This window comes from Salvelinus fontinalis, chromosome 2 (genome assembly GCF_029448725.1).
Source record: "Salvelinus fontinalis isolate EN_2023a chromosome 2, ASM2944872v1, whole genome shotgun sequence".
NCBI lineage: Eukaryota > Metazoa > Chordata > Actinopteri > Salmoniformes > Salmonidae > Salvelinus > Salvelinus fontinalis.
The window spans coordinates 89696717-89705209 of record NC_074666.1 but is presented as its reverse complement, the minus strand read 5'-3'; the positions used below and the strand labels follow the sequence as shown (position 1 = coordinate 89705209).

The 8493-nt window shown below is 43.4% G+C and overlaps 1 long non-coding RNA gene and 1 pseudogene across 3 annotated transcripts; one reads left to right on the top strand and one right to left on the bottom strand.

Moving 5' to 3' along the window:
• The window catches only part of LOC129831186 (zinc finger protein 883-like), a 145443-nt pseudogene that overhangs the window by 87143 nt on the left and 49807 nt on the right, over positions 1 to 8493 (top strand).
• On the bottom strand, positions 2870 to 8162 carry LOC129831357 (uncharacterized). Of its 3 annotated transcripts, none has more exons than XR_008755700.1 (3): positions 7723 to 8162; positions 5594 to 6079; positions 2870 to 5442 (listed from the first exon to the last, which is right to left on the bottom strand). It is a non-coding gene; the product is annotated as an uncharacterized LOC129831357 (long non-coding RNA). The 3 variants fall into 3 exon arrangements; XR_008755701.1 differs by having other exon boundaries at positions 5594 to 5706; positions 5919 to 8158; XR_008755702.1 differs by having other exon boundaries at positions 5594 to 5706; positions 7723 to 8155.

The following is an 8493-nucleotide window of genomic DNA, read 5'->3' as shown; positions in this document are numbered from 1 at the left end:
GGCCAAACTGACCAATCAGGGGAGAAGGGTCAGGGAGGTGACCAAGAACCCGATGGCCACAGACAGAGCTTCAGAGTTTCTCTGTGGAGATGGGAGAACCTTCCAGAAGGACAACCATCTCTGCAGCACTCCACCATTCAGGCCTGTATGGTAGAGTGGCCAGACGGAAGCCATTCCTCAGTAAAAGGCACATGACAGCCCGCTTGGATTTGCCAAAAAGGCACCTTAAGGAATCTCAGACCATGAGAAACAAGATTCTCTGGTCTGATGAAACCAAGATTGAACTCTTTGCCCTGAATGCTAAGCGTCACTTCTGGAGGAAACCTTACACCATCCCTACAGTGATGTGTTGTTTTGGCATCATGCTGTGGGGTTGTTTTTCAGCGGCAGGGCCTGGGAGACTAGTCAGGTTCGAGGGAAAGATGATTGGAGCAAAGTACAGAGAGAACCTTGATGAAAATCTTCTCCAGAGTGCTCAGGACCTCAGACTGGGGCGAAGGTTCACCTTCCAACAGGACAACAACCCTAAGCACATAGCCAAAACAAAGCAGGAGTTGCTTCGGCACAAGTCTCAATGTCCTTGAGTGGCCAGAGTTCGGACTTGAACGCGATTTAACATCTCTGGAGAGACCTGAAAATAGCTGTGCAGCGACACTCCCCATCCAACCTGACAGAGCTTGAGAGGATCTGCAGAGAATGGGAGAAACTCCCCAAATACAGGTGTGCCAAGCTTGTAGCATCATACCCAAGAAGACTCGAGGCTGTATTCGCTGCTGAAGGTGCTTCAATAAAGTACCGAGTAGAGGGTCTGAATACTTATGTAAATGTGATATCATTTAAAAAAGTTTTTGCTTTGTCATCATAAGGTATTGTGTGTAGATTGATGAGGGGTAAGAAACATTTCATACATTTAGAATAAGGCTGTAATGTAACAAAATGTGGAAAATGTCAAGGGGTCTGAATACTTTCCGAATGCACTGTAAATAGTCTGGGTAGGTACTTGATTAACTGTTTAGCAGTCTTATGGCTTGGGGGTAGAAGCTGTTCAGGAACCTTTTGGTCCCAGACTTGGCACTCCGGTACCGCTTGCCGTGAGGTAGCAGAGGGAACAGTATGACTTGGGTGGCTGGAGCCTGACCATTTTAAGGCCTTCCTCTGACATGGCCTGGTATAGAGGTCCTGGATGGCAGGGAGTTCGGCCGTAATGATGTACTGTGCCGTATGCATTACCCTCTGTAGCGCATTGCGGTTGAATGCCAAGCAGTTGCCATACCAAGCGGGGATGCAGCCTGTCAAGAGGCTCTCAATGGAGCAGCTGTACAACTTTGAGGATCTTTCAGCCTCTTGAGGGGTAAGAGGCGTTGTTGTGCCCTCTTCACGACTGAGGAACTTGAAGCTCTCGACCCGCTCCACTACAGCCCCGTTGATGCGTTCGGCCCTCAGTTTCCTGTAGCCCACGATAAACTTCTTTGTCTTGGCCACGTTGAGGGAGTGGTTGTTGTCCTGGCATCACACTGCCAGGTCTCTGACCTCTTCCCTATAGGCTGTCGAGAGAAAAGAAAAGCTCTACCACAATTGTGTCATCTGCAAACTTAATGATGGTGTTGGAGTCGTGCGCGGCCACTCAGTCGTTGGTGAACAGAGGGGACTGAGCACACACCCATGAGGAGCTCCCGTGTTGAGGGTCAGCGTTGCAGATGTGTTGTTTATTTATTACATTTAACCTTTATTTAACTAGGCAAGTCAGTTAAGACCAAATTCATATTTACAATTACGGCCTACACCGGCCAAACCCAGACGACGCTGGACCAATTGTGTGCCGCCCTATGGGACTCCCAATCACAGCCAGTTGTGATACAGCCTGGAATCGAACCAGGGTCTATAGTGACGCCTCTAGCACTGAGATGCAGTGCCTTAGACCGCTGCGCCACTCGGGAGCCTACCCTTGCCACCTGGGGCTGGCCCGTCAGAACGTCCAGAATCCAGTTGCAGAGGGAGGTGTTCAATCCCAGGGTTCTTAGCTTAGTGTTGAGCTTGGAGGGCACAGTGGTGTTGAACACTGAGCTCTAGTCAATGAACAGCATTCTCAAGTAGGTTAATCAGTTTCTTGATCTGACACACCTGTCAGGTGGATGCACTATCTTGGCAAAGGAGAAATGCTCACTGATAGGCATGTAAACAAATTTGTGCACAAAAATTATGTGTGCGCATGTAACATTTCTGGGATCTTTTATTTCAGCACATGAAACATGGGACCAATACTTTACTTTTTGCGTTTATATTGTTTTTCATGGATATAATTATGTAATGCATAATTTATTACAGTTTTAGGAGCATTTTAATCAATTTAGTGAATAAATAATTATAGGTGGAAAAATAAGCAGAAGTTGTTCAGAAGATAATGGATTAAATTTATTGATCAATTGAACACACCTACTACTGTTGAAACATTATTCTACATTTATTTTATTTAACTAGGCAAGTCAGTTAAGAACAAATTCTTATTTACAATGACGGCCTACACCGGCCAAACTCGGACGATGCTTGGCCAATTGTGCGCCGCCCTATGGGACTTCCAATCACGACCGGTTGTGATACAGTCTGGATTCGAACCAGGTTGTCTGTAGTGATGCCTCGTGGTTGAAGACTGAGATGGTCTTAGACCACTGCGCCACTTGGGACTTTATTTAATAATAATAATAGTATTACGAGTATATGAAAGAAGACAATTATCAACCCCCACCCCCCCACACACAGGTTCATTATGACATCTTCTATGATGACAGTGATCCATTTAAAAACACAATATGTGATATTGTCACGGGTGACTAGGTGTGTGAGGGAAGAATCAGGCGCAGAGAGCAGAGAGTTCCATAGGGAGAAGTGCACTTTAATATGGCACCAAAAGCAATGCCCAAAACACAGGGCGCAAAAAATATGGACCAACCCAAAACACAGGGTACCCGGTCCGGAGCACGAACACACCCAACAACACAAACACGTAACATAAGAATAATCCCACACAAAACAAGGGTGGGTATACTGGCTTTAAATAAGGAAGCCCATCAGGCAAACACAAATAGACACAGGTGCAACTAATAAGAAAAAACAAACAGAAAACGGAAAAAGGGATGGGTGGCGGCTAGTAGGCCGGTGACGACGACCGCCGAGCACTGCCCAAACAGGCAGGGGAGCCAACTTCGGCGGAAGTCGTGACAGATATTACATAGACACAGGGGAGACCTGGTCCTAGATCAGAGCTGCATATTATGCTGCACAGAGGTTACCATGGTGATAAGACTAAGTGATAAGGGAATTATATGCTTAATAGTAATGATTAAAATATTCCACCCTGAAACCATATAATTGTATGACATTTATTAGAATCATAAAACTATAATCTGATGATGTGTCTAGTTTTAGTCAGAATTAGAACAAGGACCTTTTGTTCCTTTTTAGTATGTAAGCAGGGTGCAAGTTGGAAACAAATGATAAGAGGAGCTATCGACAGACAAGCTGTACTACTGTGTTCCTTACAGGACATTCTGTCTCCACCCGTGGAGGGAAGAAACTGTTAGGCTTGCAGAAAATTATGAAACATGTTGCAGATTAAAGAAACAATGTACTGTATCTGTGTAGTGGAAAAACACTGACTGTCTGAGCAAGGCGTTGCTTAAGATTTTAACTTGTTTGTGTGTGTTATAAAGACTGTGTTTGCATTTTTGATTTTAGAGCGCTCTCGTGAATAAACATTCTGACTATTGTAAGCTGGGACTCTTGTCTGTTTCATTCAAACAGAATCTTACAAACTCTGGGTTGCAGACTGAGTAGTTTAATGGAAGTTCAGTTTAAGAACATTGAGAACAAAATTCTCGTAACACTAAGTCAACTGTTTAAGAATGGTAGATGGATATGACTGTTGACTAGATGTTTTCTATTTCACATGTATTTAGGGATCTGGAACTGGATAGGAGGGAGATGAAATATGGCACATTGTTGCTTTCTGGTGTTTTTTCATTGGCCCTAAATGAGAAAAGCTCTTTCCACATAGACAGACATAAGGTTTCTCTCCAGTGTGTGTTCGTTGGTGTGAATTCAGTGTCCCTGATTGACTGAATCTCTTCCCACACTGATCACAGCTATAAGGCTTCTCTCCAGTGTGTGTTCGCTGGTGTATAGTCAGGCTGTCAGTTAGAGCAAAGCTCTTCCCACACTGATCACAGCTATAAGGTTTCTCTCCTGTGTGTGTTCGCAGGTGTCTATTCAGGTGTTCTGATAGAGCAAAGCTCTTCCCACACTGATCACAGGTGTAAGGCTTCTCTCCAGTGTGTGTTCGCTGGTGTCTATTCAGGGAGGAAGCTCGAGCAAAGCTCTTCCCACACCGATCACAGCTGTAAGGCTTCTCTCCAGTGTGTGTTCGCTGGTGTCTATTCAGGGTGGAAGCTAGAGCAAAGCTCTTACCACATACACAAACATAAGTTCTCTCTCCAGTGTGTGTTCGATGGTGTCTAGTCAGGGAGGAAGCTCGAGCACAGCTCTTCCCACAATGATAACAGCTGTAAGGCTTTTCTCCTGTGTGTGTTCACTGGTGTGTAGTCAGGGTGGAAGCTAGAGCAAAGTTCTTCCCACACTGATCACAGCTATAAGGCTTCCCTCCAGTGTGTGTTATCTGGTGTGTAGTCAGCTCTCCTGACCGAGCAAAGCATTTCCCACACTGATCACAGTTATAAGGTTTCTCTCCACTCTCCACTGAAACAGAAAAGCTCTTTCCACACTGATGACAGCTATAAGGCTTCTCTCCAGTGTGTACACGCTGGTGTATGGTTAGGGCTCCTGCACTAACAAAACCTTTCCCACAATCAAGGCAGGGGTAAGGCTTCTCCCCTGTATGAATTCTCAGATGAAATTTTAAGTTGTGAGAAGCAGTGAAACTCTTCCCACACTGTGAGCATCTGTAAGGTTTCTCTCCTGTATGGCTTATTCTGTGTACTTTAAGACCCCCTGGACAAGTGAAACTCTTCCCACACTGAGAGCAGCTATACGGTTTCTCTCCTGTATGGATTCTCAGATGAGATTTTAAAGTGTTAAATGCAGCAAAAGTCTTTCCACACTGAGAGCAGTAGTACAGTTTCTCTCCTGTATGGATTCTTAGATGATATTTTAAGGTGTTAGATGCAGCAAAAGAGTTCCCACATTGAGGGCAGCGGTATGGTTTCCCTCCGGTGTGACTCCGCTGGTGAATTAAGGAGATTTGTGTAGTGAACCTCTTCCCAAAGTCAGAGCAGTAGTAGTGAGGTTTATTCCCTGTACGTCTCTGCTGGGGTTTCTTGAGATGTTCTGATCGGGAGAGATTATTCTCTGTCTCGTCAGCATCATGATGTTGTTGAGGCTCCCCAGATGATAAGTCCCCCCCACTGAGAGAACGACAGTTATGGGTGTCCCCTGTGAAACAAAGACATTAAATAACTAGGTTTTGGAAATATGGGTCCCTAAACAAATATTATCATAAATATACAGTATATTTTGTATCTATCAATTAACAGAATTTGCAGGAGCAGATTGTAGTCTAATCCACATACACCATTGTTCTTACTTGATGAAATCAAATCTCCATCTCCCTCCTTCTCGTGTCCCCCTCTCGAAGCTACTGGGAGAGTTACGACCCGGGCACTCCGGCAGGGTGGAGGGGGACGAGCTATCTCTGTCCTGGTGAAGGCAGGAGTTATTGTACATATAAAATAATTTCAGCACTTTGGAAGTGATATATATATTTTTTACTCTTAGTACAAATGTCAAAACTGATAACACTTGTAATGGCCCCTGTCTTATGTTCAGAACCTTTGATTGAGCATTCAGTGGAGTTGAACACATCTTTCACCCCTGAGTTAGTCTTGGTTAACCCAGAACTAAAGTCTCACGTAATTGGTCAGCCGCTCGACGAAGTTCTGGGTTCATATGTGTTAGGAGGAGAGATTAGGAGATGCTAGAACGAGGAGCAGAACCGCAACGAGGAGCTCCACCCTCTCAAGATACGGGCCTTGACACACTGCCGGGACTTGAGGTAGCCTATACAAACAGTCTAATAAATATTTAGGCAGGAATTAAGAAACATTAGTAAAAGAAAAACATTCAAAAGAGTCAAAATAACAGAATAGCATATTCTGAGTTTAAAGGTAGACTCTGCGATATGACGTAGGCTAGATGCACAAAGTAAACAGCCTAGGGGGTGAATTGCCGCAATTACCCAGAGCATTGAAGCGTGAGGCTAAACTTCCCAACTGTTTTGGTCCTGTGGCAACCATGCTGGAACAGCGTGAAGCATACCCTTTGCACATGCACAGATACTGTGTGTGACAGTGTGACAGCAAAGTCTTGCATCTCACTCATTGCAATATTTGCTGTTTGTGGCGTCATTTTGCTGAGTCTACTTTAATGTAGCCTATTTTACAATGGCTATGCAATTTAGTAGACAAGACACTTATGTTCCCTTGTCAAGACATCTATTTTAAAGTAAGAGTTAAAAACAAAAATTGTTTGACGTAAGAAGTAGGTATTGGTCTGAAGCCGAAAAAGATTCACGAAATTCACGAGCACCACAATGCCTACTCCACCCATGCTCTACCAAGGTTTTACAGCCCACAGTATTGCTCTACTACAGTAGCTTTGTTGGTCTATTGTATTTTAAACAATTTGTATGCAGGTTGCTTAGGATTCAAACCTTGTGAATTTCCTTTCTTTTTCCAGCTTCAGACCAATGCCTACTTCTCACTTAAAACTTATTTTTTGGTTTTGAGATTCCCTGGTTTTTACCCTGGAAGGTGATTTTCTTTTAAAAAGGTGCATTATACAACATTTCATTACATTAACCAAATCTGCCATTGGCAGTGCTACTGTAAACTTTAATTTGGCCTCTGCTTGCATAACTGCCAGGGTTTCTGGTTTAAACCCTGGTCTGCTAGATGTTGCCCTATAATAGTGTAACAGTTTAACTTTAGTCTGTCCCCTCGCCCTGACCCGGGTGCGAACCAGGGACCTTCTGCACACATCAACAACAGTCACCCACGAAGCATCGTTACCCATCGCTCCACAAAAGCCGCAGCCCTTGCAGAGCAAGGGGAACCACTACTTCAAGGTCTCAGAGCAAGTGACGTCACCGACTGAAAGGCTGCTAGCACGCACCACCGCTAACTAGCTAGCCATTTCACATCGGTTACATAGGCTAGGTGTAATTATTTCTCCATGGTATTGACTTTATCTGCTCGTTGCACACTGACTTACTTGTATTAATCCCCTTACAAAAAAACATTGCATTCAGAGTGCAACTGCAGTATGTTTCAAATACTGTGTCCAAAATACGTTTTTTTACTGCAGTAATTTTGCAGTGTAACTGCAGTTACAGTGCAGTCCACCGCAGTTATTCTGAAATTACTGCGTCCAGAATACCACAGTCGACTGCAGTTACTGCAGTTTCAAAACAGTAATCATTGTTTTGTAAGGGTTTGTGTGCGATAGGCTAGAAGGTTACTTTGTTTTAGGACAAAATATCCCAACAAGTTAATTACCGCCATGGTTTACTTTGTCCAGCTTTAATTACCGCCATGGTTTATTTTGTCCAGCTGTTCAAATGTAACGCATTGCTGTGGAAGATCAAAGATTATGAAATCTAGACCAAGACATTTTATACAGTAGAGCTATAGGCTACTGTTAGTTAACCAAACTCACCTTTTTATGCCACACAGCAGAGATATAATGTTAAAAGTTAACTGAACGTATAATTGTATACAGCTAAGCTATTCACTACTGTTAAAAGGCAGCCAAATTTACCAAATCCATCAAGGAAGCTACTGTTTCTTCACATGACAAGAAATGTGTAGGCAACAGTTCTTCCTTTGTCATAGCGTTCAGATAAAGATTATACCAGAGCAATCAAACATCTAATTAAATATCAGAACAGGATTTAAATTGTGACAAATAAACGTCTCATGTAGGCTGACCTTACTTCAGAAAAATTATTTGCAAAGAGTTAACCTGATCTATAAGTCAAGAAAACATTCAACAACACCCTTTTCACGAATCCTGTTGTCTGCTACCGCTTACTTTTACCCAAGAGCTACTTGGAACACAACGTACTCTTCTTCTTCGATGGGGTTTAACTGCGGTTGGTATCCAATGTTAATGGCGCATTATCGCCACCAGCTGGTAGGAGTAAAAAAAAAAAAGAAGTGGGACATAGGATTAACGACATCATACCAAATAAAACACGTCAACTAAGAACTAATCCCACTTATTCAATCACAGTCCACTCCAAAATACATCCATACACAGGCTCAGGGTTCTGTGATGGCAGTACATTCACTGACAGGATTTATTGCACAGACTCGGCACAGCCCCCCTGCGGCACTCACAATGATTCATTCCAATGTTCTTAGATTTCTTCTACGCTTGTTCTGTACAGTTTCTGACCATTGCAATAAATAATACTGTAATGACCTG